Genomic DNA, 16,644 nt, shown 5'->3' with positions numbered 1-16,644 from the left:
TGCAGTAGGGATTGTTTCATTTCTGGTTACCTCTACCACCAGAGATTATGAACTCCAAAAGAACAGGAACAAATTGATTTTGCTGGCCACATTCATATATATTGGAATGAAATAAAAATACCTACAGAATCCTTAACGTATCTCTGACATCTTAAAACAATACCCATCATATCAGTCAATATTTAAATTGTTAAAACTCTGATACTGCCTACAAATTCAGTAAGAACACATTTCACCCCAAGGACCTAACAGCTAACCTGAATCTGATGTTGCCACAGGAAAATACATATATGCATTATGTCACTAGGAAATAAGCTGTTTAAATACGTGAGTTTTACGTAGCACTCATTTTGTTGAAACTTCATTCAAAATCAACTAACTTATTTTTTTAAAGCATGTAAAGCACTAGGAAAAATGTCTTTGCCAATACTCTTTAAAAAATCTAATGTATTAACAGTACTTAAAAATTATAGCAAAAATCACAAACTAAGAAGCATTCAAAGTTGGTGATATCTATTATTCTGTAATAGACACATCTGGTCAAAAATGTATAAATTACATTGCAAATAAAAAGTCCTTTTGGATCACAAAAGCTAATAAAATCAACATTTACATACTACTTTACAATCTGCAAGGCACTTTCACATACATCATATTGCTGAAGTCGGTGGAGTAGACAGAACAGGTATTATCAGCATTTATAGAAAAGAAAACTGAGGTTTAGTGATTGTCCTCCTCAAGGTCAAAGGGCTGGAAAGTACTAGAGTCATAATTACATTGGGGGAGGGGTAGAGGTCCCACATGTGAATTTCTCAACCAAAGAGAACTTCCACCCTAAAGGCCTGTGTTTACTCTAATTAGTGTAGATTTGCGTTCCCTTCACTGAAATTTCACTTCGTCAGAGAACCACCACTGAAAGAGTGGTTTTAAGTATAAAGTTAAAATTTAAACCGACGCCAATCTGGGAAATAGCTAAATAAACCATGGTATACCCAAACTACGGAACATGATGCAGCAGTTCTTCAAAACGACTTAACGCATTATACGCTGAAAGATAAGAGTACAGTAGTACTTGTTAAAACAGTCAAAGATAATACAAGTACACACACGGAAAAACATTTTAAAAGATCTAAAAGGATACACACGGAACATAGCATAGTTTACCATCTCTGGGGTTGGTAGTGAAAGACTTCAGACATATCTGTGGTGTTTTAATTTTTACAAAGAAAATGTACTACTTTATCTATTCAAAATTAAAATTTTTTTTAAAATTTAAGTTAACCTGCGGTTAAACAAAAAAAAAAAATCATTTTTTCTGCTCTAGAAGCTATGCATCTATAAAGGAAGTCGGAGGCTCTCGAAAAGAGAGGGCAAAATATATCAACAACAACAACAGCAAAAAAAAAAAAAAAAAACCCAAGTTCAATCCCGTTAAAAACAATAAGCTGTCTAACTGTCACAAAACGTTCCTTTAAAAGATCAGTAACTTAAATTATCTTTTAGTACCTAGTCTCCTTTATTGCGGTAGGACAACCAGTCCACAAACTAGCCCCTGGAAATGTGCGGAGCAGGAGCAGGCTCCTCCTAGAGAAATTTAGTTGTTAGAGTTCAGCAGGGAAGGTTTCACAAAGGAGCCGAGTTTTGAGGGAAATGAGAGGTGACTTGGCAGAGAGATGCGGGAAGATTAATCCAGATGGGAAAATGTCTGGGAGGTGGATTTACTGAGTTAATCGGAAGCGGGGGACAGTAAGCGAACTGAAGGCAGGTCCTGAAAGAGGAGAGGATTCCTCTGGATGTGGGAGCTGAGAGGGAGCTCGGCTGCGCGGCCATCCAGTTTACCTGGGTGAGAATCCGGCCCTTATTGTGGTCAAACAATGGAGGCGTCCAGCGGCAGCGGCGTTCTGCGCTGGGTGCGCGGAGGGCTCCTCATCACCTGGCGGGATGCTCGGCGGGCTCTGCCGGGACGCGGGGCGCTCTACGGAGACACAACAGCACACCCTGCAGCCGGGCTCCCCCGCGGCCCGGCCCGGCCCGGCTCCCCGCTCCCCGCTCCCACGGCGCGGCCATTACCGCCTCTCCGGGGACCTGCCTGGAAGGGCTCCAAGGCGCGGCTCCACGGGCTCCTACGGCCGTCTCGCTCCCCCTTCCCTCGGCTCCGACAACAATGGAGCCCGGGCTCGGGAGTCCGGCTCCCGCGGGGCCTCCGCCCGGCCTCGCCCCCGCCGCTGCCCACCCCTCGCCGCGCCGCCGGCCGCCATCTGTGACCCCCGCGCCCCGCCGCCGGCGCTGCGGGCCCACGGCGGCCCTCCGAGGCCCGAGGCCGGGGCTCGCCCTCCGCGGGCCTTGCCCGGTGGCCGCAGGGCCGGCCGGCTGCGGGGGGGCCGCGCCGCCCTTCCCCTCCGACGCCCCGGGGCCGCCCGGCCCCAGGCCCATCCCGAGTGATGGGTTGTTTTTCTTTTCTTTAACCCACTCATCGTCCTGCCAGCCCCGAGCCCGCTCCCCTTCTGCCCCTGCCCCCGCCTCGTTCCCGAAAAGAAACAGACTGCAGCCCGGCCGCCAGACAACTCACTCCAAGTGAGGGGCTGAAGCGCCCCAGGCCGCGGACTCCGCGCACCCACCCTCCCTCTCCTCAAGGGACACCTCACAGGTGCGCCTCCGAGCCGCGCGCGCGCGCTCCGCACACCCAGACGCCTCCGGGGGACAGCGCGCGTGCGCACGCACGGGGCCGACGAGCCCCGGGGGAGCGGCGGCCGCACGCATGCGCGCCGCTCGGCCCGCGCCCCGGCACCCCCCGCCCCCGCCCCCGCCGGCCGCCCGCGCGCGCGCCCTCCCCCCGATCCCAGGCTGGGCCCGGGTACCCCCCCAGCCCCGGCCCTGCGCGCGCGCTCCCGCTCGCCCGCTCGCTCCTCCTGCCCCGCCCCGCCCGGGCCCGCGTTACCCTGGGCAACCGCAGTGCGGCCGCACCTGAGCTCTGCGCCTGCGTCCCACCGGCCAGACCCTCCCTGCCCCTCGGTGCCGTCCCCGGCCCCGCCACAGCTGGGGGACGGGGGGCATCGCCCCCTCCCCGCGAAGTGAGTATCGAGCGGCCTCCCCCGCCCCGCCCCGCCCCGCCCCGCAGACAGACCCGCCGCCGCCGCCGCCGCCGCCGCCGCGCCGGCGCGTCAGCCGTCCGCCCGGTCAGCGCGGCCTGGCCTCGCCGCCCCGGCCCCCGCTCCCGGCGTGCACCGCGGCGAGCGCTCGGGTGGGAGCCGGCGAGATGCGTTCGGCGGGCGGCGCCCACTGACCTCCCTCGGCCGCCCGGCCGGCGCAGGGCCGGAGCCGGGAGCCAGCCCCGCCCGCCGCCCCGCCCATGGGCCGCGGCCCCCGCAGCCGCCTGCCGGGAGGACCGCGCCGAGGGGGGGAGCCGCTTGAAGGACCGCGACGGCCGCGCCCGCAGGTGAGGCGGGGCCCGAGGTGCGCCCGAGTCCAGCCCCGCTCACCTGGCGGTACCTCTGGGGAGGCTCTGCGGGCGCCGGCGGGGGGGAGCACCTGTCGGGACGGGAATTAGATGGTTGTAAAAGCCCTGGCCGCAGGGGGCGGGGGTGCTCCCGTCTCGCCCCCAGGGCTCGGCGGTGGGGAAGGGGGTCCCCGTGCGGAAACAGCTGGGGGGGGGGGCAGAGACACGAGGAGGTGGAAGCGAGGGCAGGAGTGAGGCGCAGCGCCCCCCGACCGCGCCGCCGTCTCCCCCGTATCAGCCCGTTATGGGGAGGGGATGCCCTGGCCCGGGCTCCAGTCCAGGCTGCGGACCCGCCGCACCGCGCACCCAGACCAGCCGGACGGGGCAGGAGCGGTCCGCCCAGGGGCCGCCCCTGCCAGCCCCGGGGTGGGATTGTAGGGTGAGGGATCCGCATTGCAGGTGCACCAGGAGCACCCTGGGGCCTGGCCCTGCTTTGTCTGGGGTGTGTGGGGAGGCGGCCGTCTGAATCCACATCGATTTTTTTAAATGCGTTTTACCACCCTCTGGACGTTAGAGACCCTCCCTGATAAGTTGCGTTGTCTCGTGTCCTGATAACCCTTGCGTAAGTACTCTACCTTACAGCCCTTTTCTGAAGCTTTGATGTGGGCTTTAGACGACCCCGAATAACAATTTGCTTGTAATTCATGAAATTGAGCATAATGCAAATATGCAGTAGAGCTCCAGGCTTTGCCTGCCGAGCTGCGGTCTGCTAGTGAGTTACTCCAGTTTATCTAACTTAACGTCTCCATGCTGACCTGCTTTTTTTTTTTTTTAAATTCAAGCTTTGATATTTAGCTGTATGATCTATTCCAATAATGAAAATGACGTGGCCTAAGAGAAAATACAGTTGTGTTCCGAAATTTAGGTTGCGGTAATAGGTGTTATTGCAAAAATAACAAGCTCCGAGGTTTAATTTTAAAACGTGCTTTGATGTATTACGCATTTCCAGAGACCTACCTGTAAGAATGTAAAACTAGAATTGCGGTTTAAAAATATATATATATATATATAAATTATTTTTAAGTTTGAGATTTATGTAAAGAGCACTGTTACTGTTTTATTAAATTTTTTTTGCACTGTCAAGAATTTGCCTGCATTTTCTTCCCATTGGAGTGTAAGGGGAAAGATGCTAACATCTAAAGTGACTTTTATGCCCTAAGAGGTTTTTTTTTTTTTTTTAAATTTTACGATAGTCACAGAGAGAGAGAGAGAGAGAGGCAGAGACACAGGCAGAGGGAGAAGCAGGCTCCATGCACCGGGAGCCCGATGTGGGATTCGATCCTGGGTCTCCAGGATCGCGCCCTGGGCCAAAGGCAGGCGCCAAACCGCTGCGCCACCCAGGGATCCCGCCCTAAGAGGTTTTAAATTTAAGTATTTCTTTTGGTTAAGTGTTTGTCTTATGTGAAACATTTTTGAGAAAGGGTTTAATTAAGGCTTGTGGTATATGTATATACATATGTGTGTATATGTATGTTTACATATACACGCTATTGAAAAACCTTAAAGTGGTTTTTATTATTTCTCTATATCATGTTATAATTACTCAGTGAATTTAGTTTAGGTATGTTTAAAATCCAAAGTACAAAACAATTATTTGTATCAGGTTTTTGTTGTAGTACGTGTAAATACATCAATCTAACAGGTTTCTTAGAAAATATTAATTCTTTTGAAAAACACGTGAGTCCTTTTACTTGCAATGGAAGATCACTTGGGTTCTTAACTCTTTCATCTATGATTCATTGGGTAAATTCATTTCAATGTCATCACTTAATTGGCAGAGAGCATTTGCAACAATACTGGTGTTAACAACATTGATGCTTTTAAGAAATACTTGTAAAGCATTCTCTCATGCTTCTAACAAGAAAAGACGTGGGCCTTTTTCTTCTATCTGGAACAAGGTCAGCTATAAAAAGTTCCTGATACATAATGGGCACACATGTTTATTGAGATTGATTACATCTACTGGATTGGATCCTTAAAGGTCAGCAACTAGGTGCCTCTATGCTTCACACACCAAGGCTGCGATAAATGTTTGGCTCATATTGAAGTTCCAGACTAGTTAGGTAGGTGCTAGCTTAACAACACCAATTTTCACATCTCCAGCTTTGATGTTTAAACGTGCAGAAAGATTTGGGCAGAGAAGTGAACGTGTCCTCATTGTTTTCAGATATTTAAGGTTTGTCATGCAGCAAAGGGAGTGTCTGTATTTAGAGTAATTCCCAAGTGCAGAAGAGGCCAAGTAGTATTTATAGGAAAACGTTTCACTTTGACATAAGAACAAAAGTTGCTTATGATTGGAACCTCCAGCATTGTAAAGAAGGGGCTGCTCCTTCCCCACAGTTTCCAAATTAGCCAGTACCCCAACAGGTACTGGCTAGTAGGAGATAGCACATGGGGTGTGAGATGGGTGTCTAGGGATTCCCATGGCCGTGGATTAAAGGGCTTTGTGGCTCTTTTTAAATTTTTTTAATGGGGGGGGGGGGCTTCTACAGCTGTGGGCGCAAGGACTCCCGAGAATGTGCCTGAGCCCTTGGAAGTTCTGTAGCAGTGTAGAGGTCAGCCTAGTATCAGAGGTGATTTTAATCCTACTTTGCATTTGTATGGGGCTTCCCAGGTAATAAAGAGCTCTCACTTTCAAAAGACTTTTAAAAGACTAATTATTCATGATTTGTATTTCTTCCTTTGGCTTTTATTTTCTACAATAAGCAATTAAGAGGAAAATTAGCCATTTCTATGAAGGCAAACAGAAGAGACTTTTTTTTAAAGCTCTTTTTAAAAATGGGATGATGTCAGTCATTTTTTTCAGAGTCAGCAGGTTGTAAAAGTGAATAGATTTTCTTCTTAGCTGAAATTATTTTTTTAAAAGATACTGATTAAGGGCTGATTCTTATGCTTGCTCTGCATTTTAGTTTGTTTATTTCATTACTCAAACATGACTCAAATTTCACAGAAAAAAAAAATCCAGTCATATCCACCTACAGTAAGTTGCATTGAATGTTCTTCCAGTATGTCTACGTTGGTTTTAAATCTATGTTGGCAGCTGAGGGTAAAACACAACTGAGGAGAAATACAGTTACAATGTACTGAAAAGACTTGGTGAATCGGAGCTTTGTATTTGAAAAAGAAAAAGATGTGTCCTGTTTGTGCTAAGCCAATCCTGGGAATGATAATTTATCAACAATAGGGTGATGATCTACCCAAAATAAGAAAGATTAGGTGACTGTTTCCTGATAGTCATGATGCGTGTATTAAGTGGGCTGGTGGGGTTAGGACTCTGTCTGTGGCCAAGGAGTAGAGCAGAGCAGTAACCCAAACGTTCTCTGCACAAGGATTTAAGTGAAGTGTGATGGTAACTTGGCCAGTTGAGTTAAACCAGTGTCTGACACCCTCCAGTTTGAGGAGGAAGTTAGAAGGAAAAACAATCCTGAATTAATGTATACATGTGCTTATTCTTTCAAAAACCCTTTTAGTTTTTCTCTTTTGTTCTTTAGCAGATGAGTTTGTCTCATGCTTTTTGTGTCTGTTTATCCACCAGCTGAATTTGGGTATGATCATTTAAATAAGACAAAGACCCAAAGTTTGAAACTGGATTACATTATTTATACTTCATGCATAAAGGAAAAAGAGAAGAATATCAAGTTCTTGTGGCCAACCAAAAAAATAAAATAAGAAAGCCTTATGAATACTTAGTACTTTTTTAAAAAAATTGCAGGTGCTACTTTAAATTTTATGACCAGGACAGCAAATTATCAAGTAAGGCACCCAGTTTGAAAGCACCCTTTTTACAGGTCAAAGGTTGCCTTTTGGAGCTCCTCTCCACTTTTTCTGAGGCCATGACACAGCTGTCTAAAAACCCCTTTGTTAACTAGAAAATTGGAGTTTGTATATTTTTTTAAAAAGACTTTATTTATTCATGAGAATACACAGAGAGGAGAGAGAGACAGGCAGACACAGGCAGAGGGAGAAGCAGCCTCCATGCAGGGAGCCCCATGCGGGTCTCGACCCCCGGTCTCCAGGATCACGCCCTGGGCTGAAGGCGATGCTAAACCACTGAGCCACGCAGGCTGCCCGGAGTTTGTATATTTGATGCAGGTTTCCATACTGGAGAGCAGACTAAGTTACACATCTTTGTGATTAGCCTCAGTTTACCATTTTATCAAAAATAGTTTTATGAAGCAAGAAGTGTCCACTCCCCTGTAGCTGTAAAGGAAGAGGGAATATGTTTTCTCCTTTTATCGAGATTCTTTCTACTAGCCAGATTCTCAGTACTGAGCAGTGGAATTCCTTTGGTTAGCACCAAACAAAAGAACAAGCCTGAAATGATTAAATCTGACAATAAGGGAGAGAGAAAAAACCAACAACAGAGAACTTTTAATAAATGGAATTTGAGGCACATAGTACTCTGCTACTACAATTTCTCTCTTTGTTGCCTCCTTGGTGAACTTAAGATGTGAAATTTAGACTTGCATATGATCCACTAATTTTGCTCTTCAGATTTCCTTCCCAACCTATTTCTAAATGCACCCTGTGCTCTTTTTATTTAGTATAGGTAGGAGGGTTTGTGAGGCAATCTTTTAAGCCCGCTTTCTTATTAAAATTGCATAAGCATTACTTGTACATACAAATTATAATTACTGGTACATACAAATCTGGACAATTGTATTATTACAATTCTGTTTTTTTTGAAGTTGCACATTTCACCTAGCAGTGGATGACATTATATTATACCCTGAAAGGGTATACCCTGTCCTATCCATTCCTAAAAACACTGATTCTCCAAGTTACAGTCCCATCACTGTGTAGCAGAATAATCCAAGAATGCCATATTTTCTGTTGACTTCTAATCAGGATGAACAAATATAGGTGGTTAGGCTGATGCCATTCCCTGAACAGTGAAGAAGGCTGTTTTAACCCCTTCCAACTGTCACACCTGTCAATCCAGGTGAAAAGCACTGGTGTTATTTCTCTAGTTTGTGGCGTGTGGGAGCAGATCCAGTTTTTTTTTTTAATTTATTCATTATAGTGTGAGCATGAGTTGGGGGAGGAGTAGAGGAAGAGAATCCTCCACTAAGTACAGAGCCCAACCTGAGGCTTGATCCCACAACCTATGAGATCATGACCTGAGCTGAAAACAGGAGTCCATCGCTTAAGCAACTGAGCCACCCAGGCACCCCTAGATTCAGTTTTTAGAAATACTTGTTTTGCACATTGCTAAGAGATGTAGAAAGGTTGATTGGTTTTTACTTTTATGGTGCCATAAATATATAGCAGGGGTTACAAGGTATGGTCTATTCTTTCCAAAGAGGGGCCAGTTTTTGTCTTTGGCAGTGAATCACCTTTATCTTTTTGGTTCAGTCCTGGTGACTAAACCAGAAAGTTTAGCCAGTGAGGTACTTGCCCACTGAGATGCCCTATTGCACTGCCCCAGGGGAGAGGGGAACACAGTCTTGTTTGATAGGGAGAAAGTATATGTAATCCTCTTCAGCCTCTATGATGGCTTTCAAGTGAAGAATTCATTCCCATCAAAAAGTGGTTAAGTTAGTTTTTGACAGAGGTTTCTCAGTATGGTGAAGCTGTGGTATTAGGACCTGGTTCAGAGACGAGCAAAGTCAAACCTTGTTGAGAGCAAAGGCTTTTTTTATTTTTTATTTTATTTTATTTTATTTTATTTTATTTATTTATTTATTTATTTTTGAGACAAAACATCTAAGAAAGAACAAGTAAAGCCACAGATGAGGGCTTTTTGGAGACAGGTAGGTTGAGTGCTGTCTGTTTGAGGTGTTCTCTGGTCTCGTCCATGGTTGTAGAATGGAACTCAGAGCAGTTTGGACCCATCATTAGCTAATTCTAGAACAATGGACTGAATTCTACCCACTAGTAGGCTATGACTGGAGTAGAGTGCTTTTCAAAGGAAATTCAGGACACCACCAAGAACTTCCTGAGCAGGTTATCATCCCATGTCTGAAGCTTATATGGGAGATATGACCCATCCCTGGACCTTGGAGGAGCACTAAGTGCACTTAGAAGTTGTTAAACGGCTGAGTTGGTTGGTATCTTCCTACCAGAGCTTCCATGAGTCCCCAGCACATTAGTACCACTAACCCCACAGAGCTGCAAGTCCCTGTAGGAAAGTTGAAATGATACTGTGGACTGATGATCCCTGATGTAAATCCAGTTACCCGGGCTTCCAGCACCTATAACTGAAGCACTTGGACACCCTTTATCTACACTTCCCTCTCGTAAAACCCAGATCCATCCAGAATACTAATATTTATGCATTGGAGGGTAACCAGGAATCCTATGAGCCTACTCATTTTTTGGGCGAAAGTCCCAGATTTTTGTTTGTTAAAACTCTTGTGTTCATAACCCATAGGTAGGACATCTATCCAGCCACAGCAGTCCAATTTCTGTAAAATCCTGCCAGGTCATTTCTTTCCATTTCATCTTGATAATTCACTACCTCTTTTTATTCTGGGTGATACAGCCAAAGGCCTTGATGAGTACGTAGGGCATTAGAGCACTATATCTAACCTGGGAATTGTGGTTTCCTGTTAGACACAGTTATTATGCCAAGTCTGGACATAGAATATTTCAGAAGTCCTTTTGACAGTCATTGTGACAGTCTTTGTATGTGGGTAGTTTCTACATCTGGTATAATTGCTAAAATGTTCATATTAAAACCATTTAACTCATTTGGATAAATCTAATTTGCTTTCCAAAAGAGTTTATTTATTTGAGAGAGATAGTGAGAGAGAACATGAGCAGGGACAGGGGAGAGGGAGAAGCAGGGCTAGATCCCAGGACCCCAAGATCATAACCTGGGCTGAAGGCAGACACTTAACCGACTGAGCCACCAGGTGCCCCCATCTAATTTGAATATATGTTTACAAATGCCCCCCTCCAAAGGGACAGATAAGCCACTCTCTTTGTCTTTATGGTTCTTCTCTCCCACCCCCTCTACGCCCACAATGTGAGCCTGACAAATAGGATAGCTCATATAATACTGTTGAGCTACGGTGGAAAATTTGGAGCATACAATTTGTGTCTAATTATCCCTAGCATCCTTTTCCATGTGCGTACCAGGCTATGGAACAAGATGAGGGAACTCAGTCCTTTGGAGCCACCAAGGAGCTGTCTAGCAGATGGTCTGGTTGGAAAAACTCCCTGCTAGACTCAAGACGCCCTTTGCTGCAGGGCCTGGTCTGGGACAGGGACAGCAATGGGGTAGAGCTTCCAGAGGAAACTGGTCAGTCTGAAAAGGATGAGTGGTGATAAATAGCTGTGACCACATTATTCACCAAAAGAAAAGTAGTTCTAAAGCAACCAATATAGGGTAATATGAGCACCATTAAAAATGAGTTCCTTGGGCAGCCCCGGTGGCGCAGCAGTTTAACACCACCTGCAGCCCAGGGTGTGATCCTGGAGACCCAGGATTGAGTCCCATGTCGGGCTCCCTGCATGGAGCCTGCTTCTCCCTCTGCCTGTGTCTCTGCCTCTCTCTCTTCCTCTCTCTCTGAATAAAAACAAATAAATCTTTTTAAAAAATGAGTTCCTTACCGAGTCAGGAGGCTCACTATTTTCGCAACTGTCCAGAGTCAGAATGAGAGTCAGAAAAAAAGTGAGAAGGACTAGTGGGATTGCATATTCCAGTGAGGACAATGTGGGTTTTAAATGTTATTGGATGTATCAGATTTCCATAATACATCAATTGATTTTACCATCTTAATTTGAGTTAATGAACAAGTGCTCAAAATGGGGTGCCTGGGTGGCTCAGCCAGTTGGGTATCCAACTCTTGGTTTTGGCAGGACCAATCTCAGGGTCATGGGATCAGGCCCTGCATCCAACTCTGCTCAGCAGGGGTTTGCTTGAGATTCTCTCTGTTTCTCCTCCCCCTCCCCCTGCTGAAATAAAAAAATCTTTTTTTTTTTTTTTTTTTTAAGTATCCAGTAGATGACCCACAGGGGTTGTGAGGAGATAAGGTATGGTTTTTCCCATTTTAATTTTAGTTTCTTTACATGTCTTCAGGTAAATATAGAGTATTAACTAATTACCTCAGTGCTCTTCTAGTCCAAAAGGAATTAGGGGTTTTAGAAAACATGGACAGTTTACATTAACATTAACGCAATTGTTGACTAAGAATTTGTCAGAGAAATACGGTATCTTAGAACATTACTCAGCTAATGGAAGTGGAGTAACTTTATAAGTTAGCATAATAATGTCTAAGATTTTTAAAAGCAAATTATACTAGTTTCTTAAGTTGTAGTTCACTTACAGTTGTGTGCTCGTTTAGATTTACTAACTTTTTTTTTTTTTTTAAGATTTTATTTATTCGAGAGAGGCAGAGACACAGGCAGAGGGAGAAGTAAGCTCCATGCAGGGGGCCTGAAGTGGGACTTGATCCCAGGACTCCAGGATCATGCCCCGAGCTGAAGGCAGATGTTCAACCATTGAGCCACCCAGGTGTCCCAAATTTACTAACTCTTAAGTGATGGTTTGGAAGACCATGAGCTGATCCGTATGACAAGTGTAGGGATTCATGAAGTACAATTTAATTTAGCTTTTGTGCAAAAATCCTGCTTTTCTGTATGAATTAGTATGTGCAGGGCTGTCTGTCCCTTCTCACTCTAGCATGTGGTGACAGCAGGATTTGTATCTGTCTTATTCATTGGTGTATTTCATTGTCCTTCCTGGTGCCTGGCTTAGAGGTACTCAGAGAAGGGGGTTTCCCTTATTGAAAGAATGAAGTGTGATACTTTATATGTCCCCTCCCCTGAGGAAAATAGGACCTTCCTTTACACCTCCAAAATTACAAAACATTGTGTGAGAGGATTTGCCTCAAGGACTAAGGACACTTGAAGAATTTAATTCCATTTTATAATCTTCCACATTATTTTGAAATACTTTATTCTTGTTCTTAATATAGAAGCTTTTTTAAAGAGATAAATAGCTTTTCTTTCTTTCTTTTTTTTTTTTTTTTGATAAATAGCTTTTCAACTTGCACCTGTATCTTCAAATTTTATTTTTAAACTGGGATTCTTAAAACCCAATTGTTTGTACTTTGCAAGAGACCTTTTCCATTTTAAGATTTACCAGCTCAACACTAATTTCTTTAATTTCTCCAATACATTTGTGCAAATAACGAAGTTTAAATTATGGCTCTTTTTATAAACAGCACTTCCTGGTAATCATGGAGCCTGTCCTTTCATTTTTCCCAGCTTGGAAAGCTTTTTGTAAAGTGCTACTATACATAAAATATTAGGAGTTTTGGCATGATTTTATAAATTTCTTTGGAGTCCTTAAAATCCTTTCAGGATTCATATAAGCATTTAGCGGTCTTCTTAAAAACAGGAATTCCTTTACATTCAAGAAGTGTTAAATCCTTCAAACATCACAATTTCCTAGAGATTCACTAACTGTTCTAGACCAAAGTACTCCCATGGAAAGTGTATATTGGGTCAACTTTGATATGTCCATTTATCATTTCTAAAAATATCATTTTTATAAGCATAATACTGGAGTCCCTACTTGGGGGTTCCAGAAATTTCTCACATTCACCCTCTCCACTTCTCAGGTCATTTAAGCATTTATAGGAAAAGACAATATCTTAGACTGCCAAATAAAAAGAGGAAAATTATTATCTTCTTAGGCAAATTGGAGTTTACATGCAACCCTTTTCTTCCAAGCAAAAGGAAGAAAGGATATTTCTGACTAGCATGGTGAGGCGGGTGAAGCACCACCTCTTTGGAGGAGCTGGAAGATGTGGGGAAGACACTCACATAGATGCCCTAGTCATCTCATACTGCAGCTGCTTTTCCTTCAGGGCATGTTGCGGAAAGAATGCCACACATGGATGGCTAAGCTTGTCCCTCCTAAGAGCTCCATCCACCCAGTTTACTGGCAATCCAGGAGACCCAAGGAAAGCAGAGTAAACCTCAGTCAAAAGGGAAAAAAGCCCTGCCTCCAATTAAATTGACTGGAGCCCAGGGTTTCTCAACCACAGAGCTGCTATTTCAGGCTGGATCATGCTCTGTTCTGAGGGCTGTCCTGTGTATTGTAGGCCATTTTGCAGCGTGTCTGACCTCTACCTATTAGATGCCAGACATGCCCTGTACCTGATTGTGAAAACCCAAAATGTCCACAGGCGAGAACCACTGCTCTAACTGGGTCACACTCTCAAATGGAGTCAATCAAGAGGATGGAATTTCCTGTGCTTTTCCTTTAATTCTGACTGCTTACAGTTGTCTCAAATCATAACATTCATACACGCATCAGCCACCAGACAACGACTGTTTAAACAAAAGCTGCTTATGGAGAATAGGTTAGAGTCCAATTTGTAGAACCAGGCCAGCTCTTCACCAAGACCCAAATGCACACCGCTTTTCCCACTCCCTGCTGGGTTATACTTGCCTCAGCAAGGATGCACCCTCTTCTTTCTACTCCCCCATTCTGTTTAGCCATCTGAGTGTGACACTGACTGTTGATGTGGATGGACACAGTCAAACTCCATCCAAACAAGGAATTTGTCAGCATCTACATTTATTTTAATCTTCTGTAGGAAGAGAGAAATCCCAGGCCCCTCTCTAACCAGAAAACCTGAAAGGTTTCTATATCTTCACATAAGAAATGTCACTTTAAATTGTATTATTAAAACAATAAATTATCAGTGAGGCAACCAATTAGAAAAGCAAACTTTCAGAAATCAAAAGTTATATTTAAAGTGAATTAGCAATAACCTCTAAAGTCCAGATGTCTTAAAATACTTGTTTGGTAGTGAAACAAGTGTACATTTCTACACAGGAGGGCAGAGTAAGATTGTAGATCTTTAACAGAACTAGCTTCTGAACCCAGATACAAAGGAGTGTCTGCTTTTCTGCAGCTTTAGGAGGAAGGAAATATTTTCTCTTATTCTGGTATTGTTTTTTCATGAGCAATGTCCTCAAGAATAAGCACTGGACTTCTAGTTAGCATCAAGCAAAAAAAAAAAAAAAGAATAGAACTGAGAAGCTTAAAACTTAAAATATGGGGAAGGAAAAGGGCAGTAGAGGACTTTGGACAAGTGGAACATAGGGCAGGTGATGTTCTGCCTCTGCAGGAAACACACTCTGAAGCATTCATGGGTTATTGCCTTCATCTAGGCTGAGTAGTGGAGTCCGTGGCTAAGGACGTGGTCTTGGAGTCATCCTGGTTGGGGTTGAAGCCCAGCCCTGCCACTTGCTAGCTGTGACATCAAGGAAGTTACTGAACCCGTAGAAGCTTGTTTGTGAATGTGTAAAATGGAGGTAATAGTGTCTACTCCTTAGAGTGTGTAAAAAGGGCATCGCTTGGCAAAAGGCGTGAAAGCACTCCATGCAGGTGGTTCTGTGGGACACCCAATTCCCCAGAGCAGGAGGACGTGCTCTCAGGGCTCCTGCCTTCCATAATCATGCCCCACCGGACTAAACACTCTATAGCCAAGGTTTTGCCTCTGTTGGATAAAATTTCAGTTTTCCCACACTTTCTCTTCTTCCATCTCTACTTTTCTGAGAGGCTTTTAATAAGCAACTGAAATCCAGCCCTGGCATTTCTATCTAACCTTATTTTCTACAACTCCCCAGAATATTCTTTCCATGTTCAACATGGCCTCATGGCTGCTCCTAAAACTCCAAGTTTACCTCATCAGAAACGTCCTCTTCTTTGTGAACCTGTCCCCTCTTCAAAACAAAACCATCTCTGCCCAGGCAGTCCTCCTCTCAGCGCTCACAAGGCACCTTCTCATGGGACAGCAATGCCCAGATGACCAGGACCAGACCTCCCAGGGCTTTATCCCACCTTGTGTGGGAGACAGGCAGGTAACTAAGAAAGCACTTCAGGCTGTGTGGTAGGTGATGTTCATGCATTACCCTTCCCCTGGTCCCTGTACTTGGCATGTACCTCATAAGGATTTCATTAAACTTTGTTTTCTTTGTACTTTAAGTGGTTGAGTCACACAACCCCAGTAAATGGTAGGCATGAGACTGAAGACACAGTGGGCCCTGAGGAGCATATGTTGTCTTGATATTTAACCTCTAGGTGCACATTTAAAAGGAGGAGGGGTTGCTTGGTCTACTCTAACAGGCCTTGTCAACTGCAAAAGATTAAAAAAAACCAAACCTATGAACCTATGATGATGTCCAGCTGCTGGCACTCACTGTAACCTCTTGGTGATTCGAATGGCTCTCAGGGTTTTAGAACTCTTGTAACAATGCATTTTTAAATTGGGAAATCTCACAATAGAAATAAAGAATTGTCCTGTGAACAGAGAACTTGCTGCATTGTCCACATTTTTCCCATGTTCCTGCAGACCAAGAAAAGCCTCATTGAAGCTTGCCTTTAGTGTTTCATCATTTCCAAGTCTCTGACTCCTCTGAAAAGTTCCTCCGGCATGAACTAAGACCTTGACTTGCAGGTGGCACAGCCACATCCTAAGTTTAACGCCATGCCAGTGTCAGCACCAAAAATTGACATGGTGGCTCATAACAGAAGTAGCTTTTCCACAGGTAAATAAACTGCCCCAACAAGATCCTGAGTGTCAAAAACTCCTCAGAATACCCTGAACAGGCCCACACTTTCCCTCCTGCTGAAATTCAACTTTATTTCATTTTTATGTGGCCTGATAGTTTTTTGGTCTTTTTATTTGAGAGATTCCCCCAAAGGCATGCATGAACTAGCTATCCCTCCCTCCTTTGCCTTATTCCCATGTCAGTTGGAGAAATAGTTCCACATCCTCTCAACTCACCAATACTAAGATATACTACCTAACGAGAAAGGGTGTCAGACCAGAGATTGGCTGAGAGTACCACTAATTCCCAACTAGAGAGAACTCTTTCCCAAAGGGCCAGCTCAGATTACTAGAGGGAGGCATTCATTATTCTCAGTGCTAGTGATATAGCAGGGAACAGACAGAAAGGCCCTTGTTCCCATGGAGTTTACATTCTGGTAACATAAGGAAGATAAATAAATGACCGAATTGTAGGTAGTGATAAATGCTAGGGAGACATAGCACAGTAAAACTGTTCAATCATTCTGACAGTGCAAAGCAAGAACAGGCCTATAATGGTGTCTGTGGGTGCCCAGGAAACCTGTTTGGGTGATTCTCCACATTGTAGTAATAATGGTAGGAAGCCTATAG

General features: G+C 44.8%; 2 protein-coding genes across 9 annotated transcripts in view; one reads left to right on the top strand and one right to left on the bottom strand.

Moving 5' to 3' along the window:
• Nucleotides 1-3,335, bottom strand: part of ZNF664 (zinc finger protein 664) — a 43,699-nt gene extending 40,364 nt beyond the window's left edge. For 2 of the 5 annotated variants that reach the window (XM_041728361.1, XM_041728357.1), the window contains exons 1-2: nucleotides 2,570-2,731; nucleotides 1,840-1,975 (exon numbers count right to left, since the gene is read on the bottom strand). The gene's annotated coding sequence lies outside the window, so the exon portion shown is untranslated. Of the gene's footprint in view, nucleotides 1-1,839; nucleotides 1,976-2,569; nucleotides 2,732-2,964; nucleotides 3,104-3,124; nucleotides 3,264-3,284 lie in introns of those variants that run through there. The other 3 variants (XM_041728360.1, XM_041728358.1, XM_041728359.1) reach the window with 3 other exon arrangements.
• CCDC92 (coiled-coil domain containing 92) overlaps nucleotides 2,936-16,644 on the top strand; it is a 30,911-nt gene continuing 17,202 nt past the window's right edge. For 2 of the 4 annotated variants that reach the window (XM_041728353.1, XM_041728356.1), the window contains exon 1: nucleotides 3,303-3,436. The gene's annotated coding sequence lies outside the window, so the exon portion shown is untranslated. Of the gene's footprint in view, nucleotides 3,072-3,302; nucleotides 3,437-3,680; nucleotides 4,059-16,644 lie in introns of those variants that run through there. The other 2 variants (XM_041728354.1, XM_041728355.1) reach the window with 2 other exon arrangements.

Source organism: Vulpes lagopus, chromosome 14 (assembly GCF_018345385.1).
Source record: "Vulpes lagopus strain Blue_001 chromosome 14, ASM1834538v1, whole genome shotgun sequence".
NCBI classification, from domain to species: Eukaryota; Metazoa; Chordata; class Mammalia; order Carnivora; family Canidae; genus Vulpes; species Vulpes lagopus.
The sequence above is the reverse complement of the archived record's forward strand: the minus strand, read 5'-3'. Positions and strand labels throughout refer to the sequence as shown.